The 20,413-nt window shown below is 44.7% G+C and overlaps 1 protein-coding gene across 1 annotated transcript in view; it reads left to right on the top strand.

Annotated features, from left to right (window-relative positions):
- The window catches only part of GGH (gamma-glutamyl hydrolase), a 227,472-nt gene that overhangs the window by 42,171 nt on the left and 164,888 nt on the right, over positions 1 to 20,413 (top strand). The window lies entirely within an intron of this gene.

Raw genomic sequence — 20,413 nt, 5'->3', positions numbered from 1 at the left:
GTCGCGCTTCAACATCCTGCGCATGCTACGAAAGATCTTCTGGTGGATCCCCACCGAGACCAGGAAGACGGTCACCCAGGCCCTCGTCACCAGCCGTCTGGACTACGACAACTCCCTCTACGCCGGCACCACCGCCAAACTCCAGAAAAGACTTCAGCGGATCCAGAACGCCTCAGCACGACTCATCCTGGACATCCCCCGCCGCAGCCACATCTCCGGACACCTGAGAGACCTGCACTGGCTCCCGGTCACCAAGAGAATCACCTTCCGACTCCTCACCCACGCACACAAAGCCCTACACAACCAAGGACCAGGATACCTCAACAGCCGCCTCAACTTCTACGCTCCCAAACGCCAGCTTCGATCGACCGGCCACGCCCTCGCCACCGTCCCCCGCATCCGAAGAGCCACCACAGGGGGACGGTCCTTCTCCTACCTCGCCGCCAAGACATGGAACTCCCTCCCGACCCACCTCCGCCTGACCCAGGACCACCTCGCCTTCAGAAAGCAACTCAAGACCTGGCTGTTCGAGCAGTAGCGGACCCTCCTCCCCTAGCGCCTTGAGACCCTCTGGGTGAGTAGTGCGCTATACAAATACTGTGATTGATTGATTGATTGATTGATTGATTGATAGTGTCTGTCTTGGTCGCCTCCTCGACCCACAGGGCTCTGGGGCACACTACATGCATGACAATACGTAAAACTTTTCAACCCCTTCACTTTCCTGCCCTTTGCCGTTGCTAGGTTGTGTGTTTCGGTGTCGATACAGACAATCAGCCGGGTTGTTCATTCCAGGACGATACAATACTTCGAATGAATGCAGCTGCAGTTGCACTGCCCACTACTTGATGCAGGAAGGGGCATGTTGAGATGTTCCTGTGAAGAGCAGGACAAGCGGCTTGTGATACATGATGACCGTCAAATGCTGTTCGCACAAATAAAGATGGAAATGCCAGCTGGCTCATCTAATTGCTAGCACTTCCCATTCTATTTGAGCATACTGAATGCTAGCATCCACCACAAGCTCCTTCTGGCGTCTCAGGTTGAAGTAGGCTATGGTGGCGTTAGTCAGCATTGCATCATTTACTAAGCGAAACAGCTTTTCAGTGTGTTCATTTCACCTCCCTTGTAGCGTTCGTTATTGTCAGAGCTCCCAGGGGTCACACAGGGTGGCCAATTCGACATGAGCCGGCCGCAGTAGGTTGCCATCCAGAGGAAGCCCCTTATCTCTGTGGCAGGTCCATGAATCAATGCCATCCCTGTGGCTTCCACCTTCCATGGGTCCACCCGCAGCTCTTCTCTCAAAAACACATACTCAAAGAATTCTATCAAGTCTTCATACAATAAACATTTCTTCTTGTGTAGCATCAGTCGACAGTCCGCCAAATGCTTCAGCATTGCCCTGAACCGCACATGATGATCCTCAACAGTGACTGAGAAGATCAGGATGTCATCATTGATGTTTAAAGCTTCTATAAGTTGAAGGACGCTTTCACGTATGGGGTTTTGAAATGCCTCTGCTGCCGAGGAAATGCCAAAGTTTAATCACCACTACCTCCTGAAGCCCATACGGTTTAAGAATGTCGTTATATAGCGACTAGCCCGCCCCAGGTCCAGCTGTTGGTACCAGGCATTGAGGCCATGTTTAGAAAACCACTGTGCACGTTTCAGGTCATCCATAGTTGGGGTGATATGCTGTTCATGCCAAATTGCATTATTTGAAGTTGCATGTCTACACACAGCTGAATGGCCCCAGGTTTCTCGGGTTTGGTCGCAGTTACTAGCGTTGACACCCAGGGTGTAGGGTCAGTGACCTTCTCGATCACCCCATGTTGTTTCAGATTCCACAGCTCCTCTTTCACTAATGGCCGCAGTGGTGGTGTTAAGCTGTCCTAGCCCATTGAAGAGCTGGGGTAAAACCTGAACGAATGCAGATTCACGAAGACAACAAGGCATCAGGTCTTCAGCCATGTGGCAGCCTAGGAGGATGCTAGTGTCACATTCTGTGGCATGGAAACGGGCCAGGGTCAACCTTCCTTCACTCAACACTACCATTACTCCTACAAGTGGTAGTGGTTCCTTGCCTCTGTAGGTATATATCCTTGCTCTTGTGGGAGCCAGATTGGGGTGTTGCGGTATCTTTCTAAGCTGTGTGGTGTCCATGACATTGACTGAGGCTCCGCTGTCGATTAAGGCCCGCACAAATGTGCCTCCCTTCTCCACCATGGACATGGGCAGTGGAATCTTTCTGTTGCCTTCATTGTTCGTAATGGAGATGGTGAACACTTCACTATCGTTGTCAAGCTCAGGATTGAATTTCAGTTTGCCGCCTGATGACTGGCTCCAGGGCTCCTCCTCTGCGATTGATAACTGTCACATGGCTACTCTCTGCTTGCCTTTAGTTGCCATTCTCAGCCCCTTCCCTTTGCTCCAGCACACTTTGACAAAGGCGTTCAGTAACCCACAGTGCGAGCACGACCGCCCTCTAGTGGGGCAGACATCTAGTGTTCGAGGCTCAAGGCCACAGTTGTTGCATTTGCCCTCTAGTTATTGTGGAGTGTTGGAGGTACGTGGGCCATCTCTAAATGGCATCCACTTACTCTGCACAATGTGAGCGGCAACCGGCAGGGCCGCCCCTCTCTCCAGAGCCACCTCCATATTATTGGCTTGACTGTTATTCTGCTCATGCGACTGTTCTAGGAGGGCTTCCGGGGTAATTCCCGACTTGCGTAGGATGAGCCGTTGCAGGAATGCCGACCTGAAAACCTGTACCAGCTGTGCCCTGATCTCTTCAGGGTGGTCAGTGTTGACGCAGGTACTCGTTAGTTTCCTGAGGTGTGTGCTTGTTGCAGGTTAAACCGCTCATAGTCTACGTTAAGTTGAGGGTGGAAATGACGGTTCAAAGTCGCAGCTCGGGCATCAAAGTCAGTATCATCACCATTGTTGGGCGGCTTTTCAAACATGTTGAATAGTTCCACCCCCCTGAGTGAAGATACAGTGACCACTTTACTACCCTATCTATTTCTGGAGTGGCATGAAAGTAATATTGCAGCCGTCCAACCTAGGAGCACTACTGTGCTGCAGCTGTTGCCAGGCCCACCAACTTGCTGAATGGCAGCAATGCCGTGACAGACGAGGGGGTTTAGGAAGCTGTGGGGCAGGGTTCTGCTGCTGCTCGGACATTGTGCGAATTTCGCCCTGCAGGCAGGATGCCTCCCTAAGTCTATAGGGCTTGGGCTGCTGCGCTGAGGGACACTGCTCTAGGGTCGACAGTGGTGTCTTCTCTGATGGCACCATTTGTAGTGTGGGATACCTTCCACATCAATCAAAAAGGAACAGTTGTCCCACCCTGAAAGTGACGTTAGTTTTTTACCGGGACTACTGGGCCTCAAGGGTTTGCTACTGATATCTCCTATTAGGAGCCCCAGCAGTGCAGTAATGCCCTGAGAAACTAAGCAAATGCTGGAAACTATTTTATTGACATGGAAGATGGTGAAGGATCTAAAACCACTCCTAACTCACAGGTCTATGAAGAAATGGGGTTTCCGGAGGAATCTGCTCTAGATGCTATTGTTGTGCAGCTGCCGCACACACATTCTGACACTAGTAATGCCTCAGTAGACTTCAGTGACTCTCAGGATTTCAGAGACACCTCTGAGTCCCGCTAAAATGACGAGGTTAGTAAAAATCGTTATAGACACTTACTTATACCGTATACGGCTATATTTAATTTTGATCTAATAGTCTGTAATTGTTTTTTTTTATGAGCCATTGAAAACATTGGTAAAAAGAGCCGTGGAAGAGGGGACACGACCAAAAGTTAACGGCATACTTTTGTTTACTGGTTATGCTGTTTAAAACAGACAGAAAGGTCCACAATCTAAATCAAAGAGCTGTATAAGAGATGTGTTTATGCCTATGATATTGCAGAATTTGAAAAGGAAGCTCCAGGCGTACACTAGGACACCATATGTCCTGTTGACGATTTTGCTGCGCATGTTTGTCATACGTGACTATTATAACCTCTGTTATGGCCTTAAAGTTAATGATTCCCCGCAGGAGTCTCTCGAGTGTTTCTACGCCTCGTAGACTTCAAGACCAATTGGTTATATATGTAGCTTGCTAGACCCGAAGAAAGTATGTAAATTTTAAAGGTTGGTGTATGGTTTGTCTGAGTAAACGGAAAATGTCCACCTTGATAAGATTAAGGTCTTGTCGACTGCACTCAAAGAGATGAGATCCGATGATCATTCGAGCCAAACACAAAACTGTATCATATTCAAGGTTTGGGTACGTATTTTGTTAGTTGGATGACAGAAAGGGCTGTAGAAAGACGTATGTGCAATATTTATTTGAAAAATAGATGAGTTGGCTCTTTAGTCACACGAAAACAGTTAAAAAAAATATGATGAATCACTGGTATCGTGTCATTATTCTATTATTTAATGTTACTTATTTACTCACTTTAGGACAAGCATCATAATGTCAGTGCGCAAGATGCTTCTGAGCTACATCCAGGATACATATGTTTTGCCAGATTGGTATATGTGTTGCTTAAAGAAAGAATAGCTAAAATACAACCTGTAACTCTGCGCTATCTAAAGCTTAGTGTGCCGCCCTATGTGCAGAGGCAGCTGATGTATTTACAAATGAATACTGGAGAGAGTTGGAATGCCGTATGAGGGAGATAATACTATCACTGACAACTAGGCTACATAGCGCCTTGAAGCTTCTGACTGAAGGGTATTTCAGAAATCAAGGTTTCTTATTGTACAACAGAGAATTATACGATCGTTTGAATGCGGTCAGAATCCAGACTGTATAAAGTTATAGGAAGGGAGAGCAGGAAGTCTTGTCTGGAGCCTTAGAGTTTATAACTGTAAAAATATCAAGAACTTGTGACGCTGAGGCAGATTATCTGCTGGGACCCTAGTAATGTATGTAGTAAGTGTCATGTCATCTATATGTAGTGAAAAGTCAGCAAACTGTACAACAACAAGAAGCGTACCATGAAACTGTAAAGTATGCCCTGTTTATTTATTACTAACATTCTTTATTTTAAATCAAATTCCCTTACACAAAACCATTATCTTTTATTTCATGAGATGCAGGGGTTATTAACATGTCGGAGGGTGGGGTAAGGAAGCATTGTAACAATTCAAGCGGGTTCAGAAGCTTCGGAAGTGCCAAAGCTCCATCTAGTTGAAAATGAGCTGATAAATAGCACAGGGGAATGCCTGGTTATTTGAGGAAGAGGCATATTCACTCCACAAGTCAGCCAGGAAATGTTTTAGGAGGCGACCAGCCATCATTAATGCGGAGCTAGATCATCAGTGGTGTGCAGACATAATCAGTCTTCAAGATCTATCCAAGCATAATAACGGAGCTCGATATATATTAACGGTAATTGATGTATTTTACAAGTACGCCTTTGCAGAAGCGATAAGTGATAAAAGAAGTACTGGTGTATCTACGCCTTGAACGTCATCCTCAGGAAAAGTCAAATCCCTCAAAAGCTGCAAACAGATGCTGGAAAATAATTATTAAACAATTTGTTTCAGTAAATATTAAAACAGCACACTGTTTATCATTTTGTAACACAAACGGAGGTAAAAGCTGCTATTATAGAGCATTGTAACAGAGCTTTAAAATATGTGGATATTTTACAGGTGTTTATAGATGCTTATAACACAAGTTATCATAGAACCATCAAAATGTTTCCTGTAGAGGTAATGACCGATAATTTCTTAGCAGGGTAAAGAATGGTGTACAGGAGCCCTTTTTCGCAGCAAGTGTAAAGAAGCTTCTTTTAACAGAAGGTGCCCATGTTAGGGTTTCAAAGTTGAAAGGAGCCTTTACGAATGGCTACCAGCTGACTTTTAGCTACCAAATATTCATAGTGGAGAGTGTGAAGCTGAAAGACACAGCCTACTAATGCACTAGTGAAAACACCTCCCACCACTTTTAATGCAGTCCACCCAGGAGAGGCAGGGCAAACCTCAACCCCCCCTTGTGACTATCTAGCGTGAACACCCATTTCCAGCTCCTGTCACTCCAAAACCAGATAATGAATTCACAAACGGGCAGAGGCACACAGGATGCTTAAACAAGAAAATGTCCTCTTTTTAAAAGTGAATTTTTCAAACAAGCAATTTGAAAACCACCTTTACTAAAAGATGTGTCATTAAATTCTGAGCTCAGGGAACCTAAACTCCATTTCTCCATCTTGTCCCAATGGAAAGTTACTCTTGTAAGATGTTACAAGGCAGCTCCCTATGGCACAGACAGCCTTTCAATAGTGAAAAACGAAATGCACAGTATTTCACTATTAGGACATGTAAAACACACTACTATATGTCCTACCTTTCACATACATGGCATCCTGCCCATGGGGTTAACCTGGGCCTACCTTAGGGGTGATTTCTTAATACGAAAAGCAAAGGTTAGGACCGGGCAAGTGGGTGCACTTGCAAGGCCGGCATGGCAGTAAAAACTGCGTTCAGACACTGCAGTGGCAGGTTTGAGACACCTTTTTAGAGGCTACTTGTGTGAGTGGCACAACCAGTGCTCCAGGTCAACTAGTAGCATTTGATTTACAGGCTCTCAGCAAACACAGTACAATGTACTAGGGTCTTAATAGTAAATTGAATATGCCAATCATAGAAACATAAATCCACAACACAACTTAAATAGAGGGCATATGCTCTTAAGCACTGATTAGGAGTGGTATAGTGCCAGATTCCTAAAACCAACGAAAAATGGGTCAAAAACAGGAGGGAAAAAGTCTGGGGATAAACCTGCTAAAAAGCCCAGGTCTACCAATACTGTAAATTGACTTTCATGATAGATAATGTAAGTCGTCTTACTTTTCACAGGCTGTCTGGATGTGAAGTACTTCCATTATTCTCTGTATAGAGAGCTATAGAGAGAGAGATAGAGATATACTGCTCTGTGTTGATTGGCAGTGCAGGGGCCCACAATATCGCTGTCGGCACTCGCAGTGGGATGGGGTAAGGTCCCGTCAGTATTACACCAGGGGCAGCAAACAGCAGGAGGGCCCTCCCAGCGAGCTGAGCAGAAGTGGCAGACTGGGCAGAGGCCCAACCTCATGCCTGATTAAGTCTCTCAGGGCTCTGCACTTCACACTATGGCAGCCCTCTCCCTGCCATGGGCAGGGCTGCGGCGATGGTGGTTGGACCGTCCTCGTCGCCACTGCAATAATGCACATGGAGCTGCTGGACTGGTGTATCGGGAGGAACCACAAGCGGCTGCTCCACCCTTTATTTTTCCCCTTAGACCTTGTATATATTGTAGAGGCTGGGTGGCACTCTACCGATTGGATATTTATTTTTGTGTGCATGTGTTTGATTCTCTATCAGAGTTCTAAACCAACTGCAACTTCCTGAGTACACCTTGACTCTTCAACTTATCTACCTGTTACTACCAGATTGTTCCTCCTGACATTCCACAGCCAGGGTGGGAACAGGCAGTTGCTGCTTCAAAAAGAAATTTTAGGACATGCCAGTACATATGTGTTGAATCATTTGGTCTTGCACATTGTTTTTTAAACACCGTTGCACCCTCCACTCCATTTCCAACAATGACCTGTTGTGGTGGGCAAGGGCGAGCAATTAAGTGTGCACAGAGTGAACTGCACACCATTTACCCTTTCATCACAGTATCCAGGCCAGGGAGTTGGGCTAATGCCTCTCCAGTGAGGTGAACTTTGTTGTTTGGCTTCAGCAGGAAAAACAATTCTCACACTATCATGGCATAAAGAATGACTTAGCCTTTTAAAATAATTAAAAAGTGTAATCATTGTGAAGCACTTTTATTCCTATCTTACAAAGCAGTTATAACTCATTCTTTTCTGATACTAACTTAATTGACCTTATGGAGGTAAAGTGATGAGTTGCCCTAGCTGACATCTAAATCTGTGACACAACGGTTACAGATATATCTTAGCTGAGTGCTCACCACACCAAGCTTCAATGTAACATGCAGACGGTTTTTAACATTAAGCAATCTAACAAATGACAGACATGGAAAATCAATAAATAAGATGTATAAAGTTTTCAGTCGTCAACTACACAGAATGCGGAGTAGGTCAACACACAGATCTTTGTTCGTTTATGTAGTCATTTATGTAACAGTCTTATATTGTGCTCTTTCCCAAAGATTGGCAACAGGACATCTCTAATTTTACCAACTGGTATGACGAGAGAGAAAAAAAAAACAGCATACTTAGGCAACTGTGGGTGTGGGAAGAAGGTGAAATATAGTATTAAATGCCGTAAACTAAGATTAGCATGTATATAGTTTGTGTTAGACCTGGCTTTTCCAGCGGATTTATTCCCAGACTTTGTGCTTTTGGGTCTCCTGTTTTTTAACCCCGTTTCTGCTGGTTTTAGGACTCACTCTGGGCACTTTACCTCTGCTGATCAGTGCTAAAGTGCAAATGATTTATGTGTAAATTGTTATTATGGGTTGGTGTTTCCATGATTGGCTTATTTAACTAACTACTAAGTCCCTTGTGCAGTGCACTGTGTGTGCCGAGGACCTGTAAGTCAAATGCTGCTAGTAGGTCTGCAGCATTGATTGTACAACCCACACAAGCAGCCTTTCAAAGGGGTCTCAGACCTGACACTACAGTGTCTGCACGCAGTCTCTAGTGCCATGTCAACCTGGCAAGTGCACCCACTTGGCAGGCCCTAACCTTCCCTTTTATTACAAGTGAGTCACCCCTAAGGTGGACCCAAGTTACCCCTGTCGGCAGGATGCAGTGTATGTGAAAGGTAGGACATGTCCTGGTGTGTGTGACATATCTTGATAGTGAACTACAGTGTAGTTTGTTTTTTTACTATGGAAAGGCTATCTGCCCCATAGGATAGCATGGGAATTTATCTATAACATCTTCTAAGTATAACTTCCATTGGCACAAGATAGAATGATGGAGTTTAGTATACCTTAACTCAGAATATAAATATTAATCTTTTAGTAAAAATTAGTTTTATATTGTGTGTTTGAAAATACCACTTTTAGAAAATGGGTAATTTCTTGCTTTGCTATCCTGTGTGCCTCTGCTGGGTTGTGGATTGACTGTTTGGCTTTGGAGTGACAGGGGGATGGACTGTAGACAGTGCTGACTTTTGTCCTGCGTTTCCTGGATATGTCAGGGCTGGGCTGAATAGACTTGGGCTTAATTTAGAGTGTGGGGGGGGGGGGAGATTTCCTTGCACCTGAATGGGCCTGGTCTGCTTTACACAATGGTGTCTCTACCTCCTGCCAGGAAGCAGGACCAGAGAAAACAGAACTGGTTTTGACTGAGCACAGATCCTCTCTGCCACCAGAGAACAAATAGAAATGGGACTTTGGATTACTTCTGGACTCAAGCAGAACCTCTGCCAAGGAGAAGAGCTTGGAAACCTGAAGAAGTACTGCTCCTTTGCTGTGTGCTGTATGGGGTTGGCCTGCAGTGGCTGTTTTTGCCAAGGAGAGGGTAAAGACGTTGTTGTGTATCCTGTTTGAAGAAGATCTCCAAGGGCTGGAAGTAGAGCTTGACTCCTGTCCTGAAGTCTCAGGGACACAAAGACCATCTCATCCTGAACTTCCTTGCTGGGAGTTCTGACCTGCTAAGAGGTGCCTGTTGCTGTGTTGGACCTCTGGAGGAGGTTTCTGCTTCTGGGAGCTGGAAAACAGATGCAACAAAGAGAAGCACAACACATCTGCACCCGTTTCTGAAGCATCACCTTTGTGATGCTGAAGAAACCAATACAGCGCCTGCCCACTGCTAGAGAAATTGCTTCATGCTGAATCCTGTGCACCGATCTCTGAAGTTCAATATCACCGCACTGATCCTGACGCAGGCCCTGCTGTGCCTTTGCAAGAACCAGTGCATCATGGGACCGCGGCTGGAGAGACCAACGTAGCGCCGTTGGCGCCGAATCGAGAAATGGACACATCCCCGATCCCCACGTATCGCACCAGGGCGCCTAGTATACAAGAACACCGGGGCCACAGTCAGATACCGACACATCACCTCCTCTTTAGTAAGGAACAGGCGCGCCACCTACCTAACATGGCAGTAAGGAAACAACACATCACCTCCCGTGGAGTAAGGAACTGACGTATCACCTTCCCCGGGTGTAAGGAACTGACTCATTACCTTCCCTGCTGCTGTTTTTTTTATGATTTTGAAGCATCCAAGGAACTTTGTGTTAAAAGTGTTTCATCTATCGTTTGCTATGGACAGAACTATTTTTACCTTCTAAAAGTCATATTTTGATTATTGTATGTTGGATTTTTGCATTTTTGGTCTTGTTTGGTTTAGATAAAGATTACTCATTTTTCTAAACTGGTGAGGTGTCTATTTGTAGTGTTTTCACTGTATCACTGCATTTGTGCGCAAATGCTTTACACACTCCTCTGAGATAAACCTGTCTGCTCCTGCTAAACTACCAAGCGGGAGAGCAGGAGTTATTTTTAGAAGTGTATCCCCCCTTCCCCTGATTAGGAAGAAGGGGCCCAACTTGGATAAAGGTGCCAACCATTGGCTACTAGATACCACCATTTCTAACAGTCCTTGATCTGTGAATTAAGCATCTCCTTTGCTAAATTGAGGATTATAAGCTTGTTCCTATAATAAAAGGGCATGAGTGCTGTTCTCAGGTGAAGAGATAGAGAGTTCCTGAAGGTAGCAGCAGAATACAACAAGCATTTGCAAAGCAATAGGTCTCGCATTTACGCGAGTTTGAGCTATTGGAATTGTAAATCGCAATACCTTTTATTTATGTTTTGGTTTTTAAAAGATAAATAAAAGGCATTGTCATTTACAATGCCAAAGTGCTTAAACTCACTTAAATGAGAGACCTATTGCATTGCATATGCTTGTTGAATTTAGTATTCACCCAAAAACAGGAACTAACAGGCACTTAGCTGGTCAGCCATTAGAGTTAGGGAGGGGGAAAAATGCTTCCAACCGAGGGGGTGGGCAGGGGAGACAGCATTGAAGTAAGGGGTTTTGCAGTACTTTGAAAGATTTTTAATATCAGAACAATCACACCTGTTCAAACGCGCTTTTGATAAGCTTGTGGAAATAAAGCAAAGCTTAGCGAGAGAGGCTTTATGTAGTAGCAAATTTGGACACCAGGGTATGCACTTTTCTATTGTCACGCTTTTCAAACAGTGTGAAGTGGTGAAATTAAAAATATGGGGCGCGGAGGGTCTTGTCTCATTTCATATGAAAATTGTTCGCAGAGCTGGGTGGCATCTTACTTGGGAAAATAATTATTTTCCGAGTTTGAGGAATTACCTCAGACTGTGAGGAAAATGATGCTCCTCGTTGTCGAAAAAAAATTCACTAGAAAGAGGGTCAGCACCCTCATTAAAATAAAATATTTAGCAGGTGCAACTGCAGGTGCACAACCAATGAGCACGTCTAAATTTTATCGCCCAAAATGACCAGACTCAGACACATGTTTCTTAAATATCAGAAAAGGCCACCTTTATTTAGATCCGGTAACTCCAAATTCATGCAATTGAGTTTATAAGATCAACAATTTAGTAAAACATGTCAAAACCTTTACCATTTTCCTGGGTATAATATATTAGCATTTTCAGACCGAAACCCTCAAATATTATGTTATCACATTCTTTCAAAACCTTGTGTTTCATTACTCTTCATTTGTTACCTTTACTCCTTTCACCTTTCTTTTTCTCTAAATCCGAGGTGGGCAAGCCCGCTCCAAACCTACCCACCCAAAACCAACGCCATAACTTCTCTTATGCCTGGGTGCTACCTATCTAAAAGAGACAATCTATATGCAAACCAAACTTTTTTATTTTTTTTTAATTTATTTATGTATTTATTTATTTTTTATTTATTTATTCTTTTTTAATTTTTAATTTTAATTTTTTAGGAATGGGAGGGTGGGACTTACAAAAATAACACCTCCCGCCTCCCAGCTGCCGCCTCGCAACCTCCCTCAGCGGTCACTGTGAACGTTCCACAGCGCGCGCCTGCCTCCCAGCCTATCGTTGTCCTCGGGCTAACCCACTGGGCAAAAAACCCCAGGGGGAGACCGCTCCCGCTCTGCTCCCCCTGAGGCCCCCATACTGCGTGTTAGGTTTGGATAAAGTGCCCCCAATGGTCCAATTCAATGCCATTTCACACATTTCGACTCCTCTTAATGCCGATCACTTCATAGATATTTCCAGACTTGGTATTGGCCTACATATAATCTGGAAGTGCTGCAATTACTGACAGATGTGATCCATTAAAAGATAAATGACAAAGAATGTCGACACTGGTCTGATTGTACGGCCATTCGGTGTAGCTAGCAATGTAAGTAGACTTAAACTTCATAGGCTTAGCTGGCATTGTAGGACTCTCTCCTAATGTACGAAACTTGTTTTGTTGGTTGAAAGAACAAATAATTAGGAACAAATTTAACTAGTGGACATAAACTGACATCAGACAGTAATGATTATGTATAAACAATGTGCATGGTACAAAAATATATATTTTATTTTATTTATTATGAAAGATTTCTTTATGATTTAAAAAGCAAACTTTTTTTGTCTCCTGTATATGTGATGATCAATCTACATATACGAAATGCTGTACAGTTTTGTTCATTTCAGTTTTCAGTACATTGCATAACACTTCATTGTATGGAGACTATGTTTGGGGTACTGGTCAAACTAATTGTTTCAATCTAAAAACATGGCTAAAGGTAACTACGCGCATTTCGGATAAAGGCCTTCATCAGGAAGCCATGAAATTTCCAAATGAACCTTGTTCTATGAGGTTCGATGTCTCAGGAAACTCGGGTGACGATGTTCCAAAAAACGATTGATTTTGGTGTAATTCTGCACATGTGGTCCGCCGCGTTTGCCAATGAGGGGGGTTCCGTGTAGTGAGAAGTAGAAACTGCATGTAAGATAGGGTTGCAGTTTCTGTAGCAAGGTTATCTGTTTAAACAATCCGTCGAGGGTTTCTATAGTGGAGTCTGTAGGTTGGGTACTTCTATCAACGTGGTGTATCAGGGAGGATATCCATGTTGTGGTTATCTGCTGAAGAGGTCCCGCCTGCCTTCCAATGGTGGGGTCTTCCGACGTCTCAATGGGTCGGACCTCTTCACCAGATAACCACAACATGGATATCCTCCCTGATACACCGCGTTGATAGAAGTACCCGACCTACAGACTCCACTATAGAAACCCTCGACGGATTGTTTAAACAGATAACCTTGCTACAGAACCTGCAACCCTATCTTACATGCAGTTTCTACTTCCCACTACACGGAACCCCCCTCATTGGCAAACGCGGCGGACCACATGTGCAGAATTACACCAAAATCAATCGTTTTTTGGAACATCGTCACCCGAGTTTCCTGAGACATCGAACCTCATAGAACAAGGTTCATTTGGAAATTTCATGGCTTCCTGATGAAGGCCTTTAGCCGAAACACGTGTAGTTACCTTCAGCCATGTTTTTAGATTGAAACGATTAGTTTGACCAGTACCCCAAACATAGTCTCCATACAATGAAGTGTTATGCAATGTACTGAAAACTGAAATGAACAAAACTGTACAGCATTTCGTATATGTAGATTGATCATCACATATACAGAGGAGACAAAAAAAGTTTGCTTTTTAAATCATAAAGAAATCTTTCATAATAAATAAAATAAAATATATATTTTTGTACCATGTACATTGTTTAGACATAATCATTACTGTCTGATGCCAGTTTATGTCCACTAGTTAAATTTGTTCCTAATTATTTGTTCTTTCAACCAACAAAACAAGTTTCGTACATTAGGAGAGAGTCCTACAATGCCAGCTAAGCCTATGAAGTTTAAGTCTACTTACATTGCTAGCTACACCGAATGGCCGTACAATCAGACCAGTGTCGACATTCTTTGTCATTTATCTTTTAATGGATCACATCTGTCAGTAATTGCAGATTTGTATATCCCGAATTAGGAACTTTAGTCGGGGGTACCCCTCTTTTTTTGCATACACCGAAACTTGTTTTGTTAACACAAAGCCTAATTAGTGAAATTACAACTTTTTCAAATTCGTAGCCTGTTTTCAAATCCACGAGTTGTGTGACCTTATTGTGGTAGTACCATAAAGAAAATAAGTTATGCCCCGGAGATCAGCCTGTAAAAAAAGGGCATAAATGGTGCCCCTCTTTGACATAACGACATGGATGGTGCCTCACTTAATGCACATGGGAAGAGTGGGGCAGAGGGAAACGCCGCGTTTGTGCTCAGAGGGTGGGGGGAGGGCTCACCGTGAATCGAGAGGGTGAAAGTAATATTTCCTGAAAGCGAGCAACTTTGTAGTTCCCAGGTGGCATAATAATTTTTTTTTTAAAGGGGCGCAGGCTAATTAAACGGAACGGAAGCCTTTAGCTTTATAGCATGGCATTCCGCCCCTGTGCGCTGCTGCTAACAATGCACATGGAAAGGGTGGGGTGGAGGGAAATGTTGCGTTTGTGCTCAGGGTGGGAGGAGGGCTCAACGTGAATCGGGAGGGTGAAAGTAATATTTCATGAAAGCAATCAACTTTGTAGCTCCCAGGTGGCATAATAATTTTTTTTTTAAAGGGGCGTACATTGATCACAAGGAATGGAAGCCATTAGCTTTATAGCATGGCATTCCGCCCTCTGTGCGCTACTGCTAACAATGCACATGGAAAGGGTGGGGTGAAGGGAAACGTCGCGTTTGTGCTCAGAGGTTGGGAGGAGGGTTCAACGTGAATCGAGAGGGTGAAAGTAATATTTCTTGAAAGCAAGCAACTTTGTACCGTAGCTCCCAAGTGGCATAATAAAAATAAAAAAAGCGGCGCGCGCTGAACAAAAGGAAAGGAAGCCATTTTCTTCATTGCCTGGCATTCCGCACCCTTCGCGCCACTCCTAATTGAAACAAGTGCGTGCAGCTGCTAATTAAAACAAGTTAGAGCGGATAGAAACTGTAGTTAGGCGCCGCTGCTTCCGGACTACACGTTACAGATAAGAACAACAGCCAACAGAAAGCAAGATAAGAACAACAATGCCACAGTTAAACGAATCGCAAGCAGGATGACAAATTACACGGAGATTCACCCAACATACAGATTACTTTATGTCTCGCTGAGACAGCGCATGCAGCCCATGCGCTGCCAAGGCGACACCTAAAAAGGACTGTTTCATGGCAAATGAGGATTTACATTTTCCGGGTTTTGGGGGTCAGCGATCCTCCGGAGGTGATCAGGAGTAGGCGTGGGCGGAAAATCCGTTCCGCTCGCGGATTTTGCGGATTTTCGGGAAATCCGCAATCCGCGAGATTTGCGAATTTCCCGCAAAATCCGCAAATCCGCGAGCAGCGGATTTTGCTCGCACTGCTCGCACTGTTCGCGTGAGTTCGCGCCCCGCGAATAAGTGCAAAATTGCAGAAATACGATTTTAGCAAAACTGAAAGTAACTACTTACCAGGTTCAAAAGTTCAGGCTCATCATTAGTAGCCATTTCCTGGAGTGCTTCCTGAGGGGCCCCTCCAGAGTTCAGTTGCCAGTTGAAACTAGTATGTGACCCTGCTCTGAACCTCAGAATAGTTACACATATGCCACAAAGGTCCTGAATTACAGCTAAGGGAGACAAGCAGGAGCCAGGCTGGAAGTTAAAATCCATTAATCAGCCCCTAATTCATTATTGTCAGTTGGGGCAGGGCAGGTGTTGTAACTAATTTTGCAACAATGAAAGCACTTAGCAAGTGCAAAAGATCACTAATCAGGGCGCACTAAGGAAGCAGGTGCCAGCTAAAAAAATATTCTGTGACACATGAATCAGCCCCAAATTAATTCAGGTCACTTGAGGCAGGGAAGGTGTGCTTTGCTTTGCCGAAAATAATGTACACTGGACAACCAGAGGGTGTGGTGATGAAACAGAGGGTGGCATGGGTGGGCCAGAGGGTGGCATGAGTAGTCAGAGAGTGGCAGTGGTGACAGAGAGTGGCAGTGATGAAGAAGAGTGTCCCAAACAGGCTGGACACGTAGAAACAACAAGTTCGCGAAACTTGCGACCCGACAGGTAAGTTCGCAATTTGCGAAAGTGTACAAAACCCTCGCGAACTGGCAGAAACACGGGCGAACACAAAAAAAAAAAAAATCCGCAAATTCGCGGGAATTCGCGGATTTTGCGGATTGCGAATCCGCAAATCCGCAAAATTCGCGAACGCGAGATCCGCAAAATTCGCTCATGCTTAATCAGGAGTTCAGTTAGGTAGCTGGGTGTGCCATAGAGTAATGCTTTATATGTTTACAACCTATTTTAAACTTCAGACTTGCTTCTAATCAGACGCCCCTTTCAGTAATAGAGATGTGGGAAATTTGTTTACATGATGAGACATAGTAATTCAGGAGTCAATGGTTAATCCTAAAATTCGATATTTGCGTACTTTGCTGGAACAAATCCGAATTTAGCTGCCTCATCAGGGAGCGGTCTTGAATGTGTAACTAATTTTGGGGTAAGAAGGATCTTAATAAATGAAAATATTTCCATAAATATATTTGAGGAAATGTCTCATAAAATGCTGAGAAATAATTTTTGGGGAGCGAATGCCTATCAACGTTTTAGTTTTCATTGTTCTTGCTAGGCAGTGCATGTTGTGACAATATGAGGGCCAGTATTGCACAAGTTGCTGGGTCTGCCTTTGGTGTTTAGCGATTCTCTGCCAGCTTTGGAGAGCCAAGCTTGCAAATGGAATAACTTGGTTATCCCGTCAGAGTGTATTCATACCTGATAAACCATGAGACTTGGGTAAACGGCGTTCCCCACCATTCAATTGTTATGTTATGTTATGTTATGTTATGTTATGTTATGTTATGTTATGTTAATGGTTTTTGTACCGCGCGCAGCTGCCCCAGCAAAGGGGCGTCCTGGCGCCAAGGAAGGTATACATAACATCACAAAATGCCACAGAATCAGGGATTTTTATTAAAAAGAAGGGTTTTGATGGCACGTCTGAACTGGAATAAATCTTCCAGAGCTCGAATTTCACTGGGAAGAGAGTTCCATAATTTGGCGGCTACTACTCGAAAGGAGCGGCCTCCAATCCTGCTCAGCAGAAAGCGTGGATGAACAGACAAATTCTGGCCCATCGATCTCAAGGATCGAGAGGGAACATATGGGGTCAGTAAGTTCATCAGAATAGGTGGGGCCGTGCCTTTCAAAATTTTAAAAGCCAGGCAGAGCACCTTGAACTCGATCCGCCGAGCAACAGGCAACCAATGGAGCGTTTGCAATGCTCTGGACACTGAACAACGTCTGGGCAACCCTAATACCGCTCTTGCGGCGGCATTCTGCACTCGTTGCAGCCGCATAAGTTCTGCCTTGTTCGTACCTGCTAGCAGAGCACTGGCATAATCTATCCTAGATAGTACAGAGGCCTGGACCACAAACTGTCTAGTGGGGGCATCGAAGAATTTAAGCACCGGCCTGATACCCCTGATTATGCCAAAACAGGAGGCAGCCACCCTCTTAGTCTGGCAGGTAAAACTAAGTGTAGGGTCCAGCCAGACCCCGAGATTTTTATCTCCATAGCAGGAGAAAGGATCATTCCTAGCTCGGGGGGCCACCAGTTGTCATTCCACCATCCAGGTTGCTTACCGACCACCATCACCTCTGTCTTCTTTGTGTTCAATTGGAGACAGTTTTGGTTCATCCAATTGGCCACCGCACGTAGCCCCTCACAGAAGTTGAGGGCGTCCACAGCTGAGTCCCCACTTAATGTGACCGCCAGCTGCGTGTCATCCGCATAGGACACCATTGTCAGGCCCCAGCGTTTGACTACCGCAGCCAGCGGTCTCACATATAGATTAAATAGAGTGGGGCTCAAAGATGATCCCTGTGGGACCCCCAAGGTGAGCGGGTGAGAGGTGGATTTGCCGGGTGGTATCGCAACCTGAAAAGATCTGTTGGAAAGGAAGGAGCGGAACCATCCTAGAGCCAAACCCCTGACCCCAGCTTCCTCTAACCGCCGCAACAGGATCTCGTGGGACACCGTATCGAAGGCGGCACTCAGATCTAACAACAAGAGTGCCGCTGTTCGTCCGGTGTCCAGTACGGAGCGCAGATGTTCGACCATGTATAACAAGGCAGTCTCCGTGCTGTGGCCTGCACGAAATCCATTTTGCGTGGGATCCAAGATGTTAGCTTTGGCAAGGTGGTCGGCCAGGATCCCATTCACGTGGGCTTCGGTGACTTTAGCAGCCCACGGCAGCAGTGAGATGGGGCGATAGTTCTCGGGTTTTATAGGATCTAGGGTAGGCTTTTTTAGGATGGGTGTGACTACCGCTTGCTTCCACTTGGAGGGCACAATCCCAGAGGCCAGTGACATGTTGATAAGGGTCAGCAAGGGTGAGCGACATGTTACCTGCATGTTTTTAAACTGGGCCGGTTTGAGGGGGTCTGCAGGGGAGCCGGATTTAATTTTTAGGCTCAATAGATCAAAACCTTCCTCTGAAAGGGGGGCTAGCATATCCAGGGTCATATCATTGCCCTTTGGACAGTCAACTGAGTCCGAGCGATGCATGATAGTTGGGAAGGAGCAGATCTGACACTCCTGATAGCTCTAAAACCCAGAGAAAAAGTCTCAAAGATATCTATGCATTTTAATGCCGAAAGTATTACTGAATGGCGTATTATATTTTGCCACTAATAGGACATAAATGGTCCTCATTGTATTCAAATTTGGTTTGTGTATATCTTTGTCACATTATCGTCAAGGAGTAACGTCTGAGACATACCATGGTTTCAATCTGAAACTTGATTTCTTTTATGGGTGGACTCCCATTTTTGATTAAAGTGTAGTTTTTGTCTGTTTTGTACTGAGGAAAATCGAGTACAGATTATTGCTATGCAATTAAGAAATGCCCCTAGCGTTTAATCAACTGCTTGAAAATAACACAAGTGAATTTGGAAGGTAACAGTTAATTAGAACAATAAGCAATGCTGTGAATCGCAAAAAAGCAGCGTTTGCGAATCAAAATTCGGAAAACAGTATGTATGAGGGTAATCACAATGCAAATGTAAGGAATTGCAAAATTTGCGATTCCTTAACTTTGCGTAAGCATTTAAGGAATCGGAAATTGCGATTCCTTAAATGCTATGCAGCAACCACTGAAGTTGTGCGATTTCTCCTTAAGAAATCGCAAATTACCACCAACTTGAAGTTGGTGGTAATTTGCGATTTCTTTTACAAATGCACTTTTGCCATTTGTGAAGGTGCCATGTGGCGCACATACATGCCCTTAGGGCATGTATGTGTGCCATATGTGCACACATGTAAATTTCAGGGGTGCATCAGGGTGTCCTTATGACAATCTTGCACCCTTGAAATTATTCTCAATTTGCGATTCTCAAATTGCGAATCGCAATTAAAGAAAAACTTCCCATTCATTCCTATCAATCAATCAATCAATAAACAGAATTTGTATAGCGCGCTACTAACCCGTTAGGCTCTCAAGGCGCTGAGGGAGGGGGGGAGGGGGTTGCTAATGCTCGAACAGCCAGGTCTTGAGTTGTTTCCTGAAGGAGAGATGGTCCAGGGTCAGCCGTAGGTGGGTGAGGAGGGAGTTCCATGTCTTGGCTGCCAGGTAGGAGAAGGATCTTCCTCCGACATTGGATTTGCGGATTCGTGGGACGGAGGCGAGGGCGAGGCTGGCGGAACGGAGCTGGTGGGTGGGTGTGTAGAATGTGAGTCGGCTGTTAAGGTACTTCGGGCCCGTATCATGGAGAGCCTTGTGTGCGTGGGTGGGGAGCCTGAACGTGATCCTCTTGTTGACGGGGAGCCAGTGCAGGTCTTTCAGGTGGGCAGAGATGTGGCTGTGGCGAGGGATGGCCAGGATGAGTCGTGCTGAGGCGTTCTGAATGCGCTGGAGTCTTTTCTGGAGTTTGGCTGTGGTTCCAGCGTAGAGGGTGTTCCCATAGTCCAGACGGCTGGTGACGAGGGCCTGGGTGACCGTCTTCCTGGTTTCGGTGGGGATCCATTGGAAGATCTTTCGGAGCATGCGCAGGGTGTTGAAGCAGGATGACGAGACAGCGTTGACTTGCTTGGGCCTCCTGGTCCAGAGAAATGAATGGGAAAGTATTCTTTAATTGCGATTTCGCAATTTGCTAATCGCAATTAAGGAATATTAAGAAATCGCTAAAAATTGCGATTTTTTACATACATCCCTTTTTGAAATTCTCAAAAAGCATTTCTAAAAAATCGCTATTTGAGAATCTCAAATGAGGGTGTTGATACATATGGCCCTTAAGCACACATAATTTTGTTTCACACTGTGTATGTAAATTCTACTTGTTAATCTTCTTTGAATATTCTCCCATTTTTCCACATAAAATATGGATATTTTCCCAAAAATG

Source organism: Lissotriton vulgaris, chromosome 4_1 (assembly GCF_964263255.1).
Source record: "Lissotriton vulgaris chromosome 4_1, aLisVul1.2, whole genome shotgun sequence".
Lineage (NCBI taxonomy): Eukaryota > Metazoa > Chordata > Amphibia > Caudata > Salamandridae > Lissotriton > Lissotriton vulgaris.
This window is presented reverse-complemented; position numbering and strand designations above follow the sequence as displayed.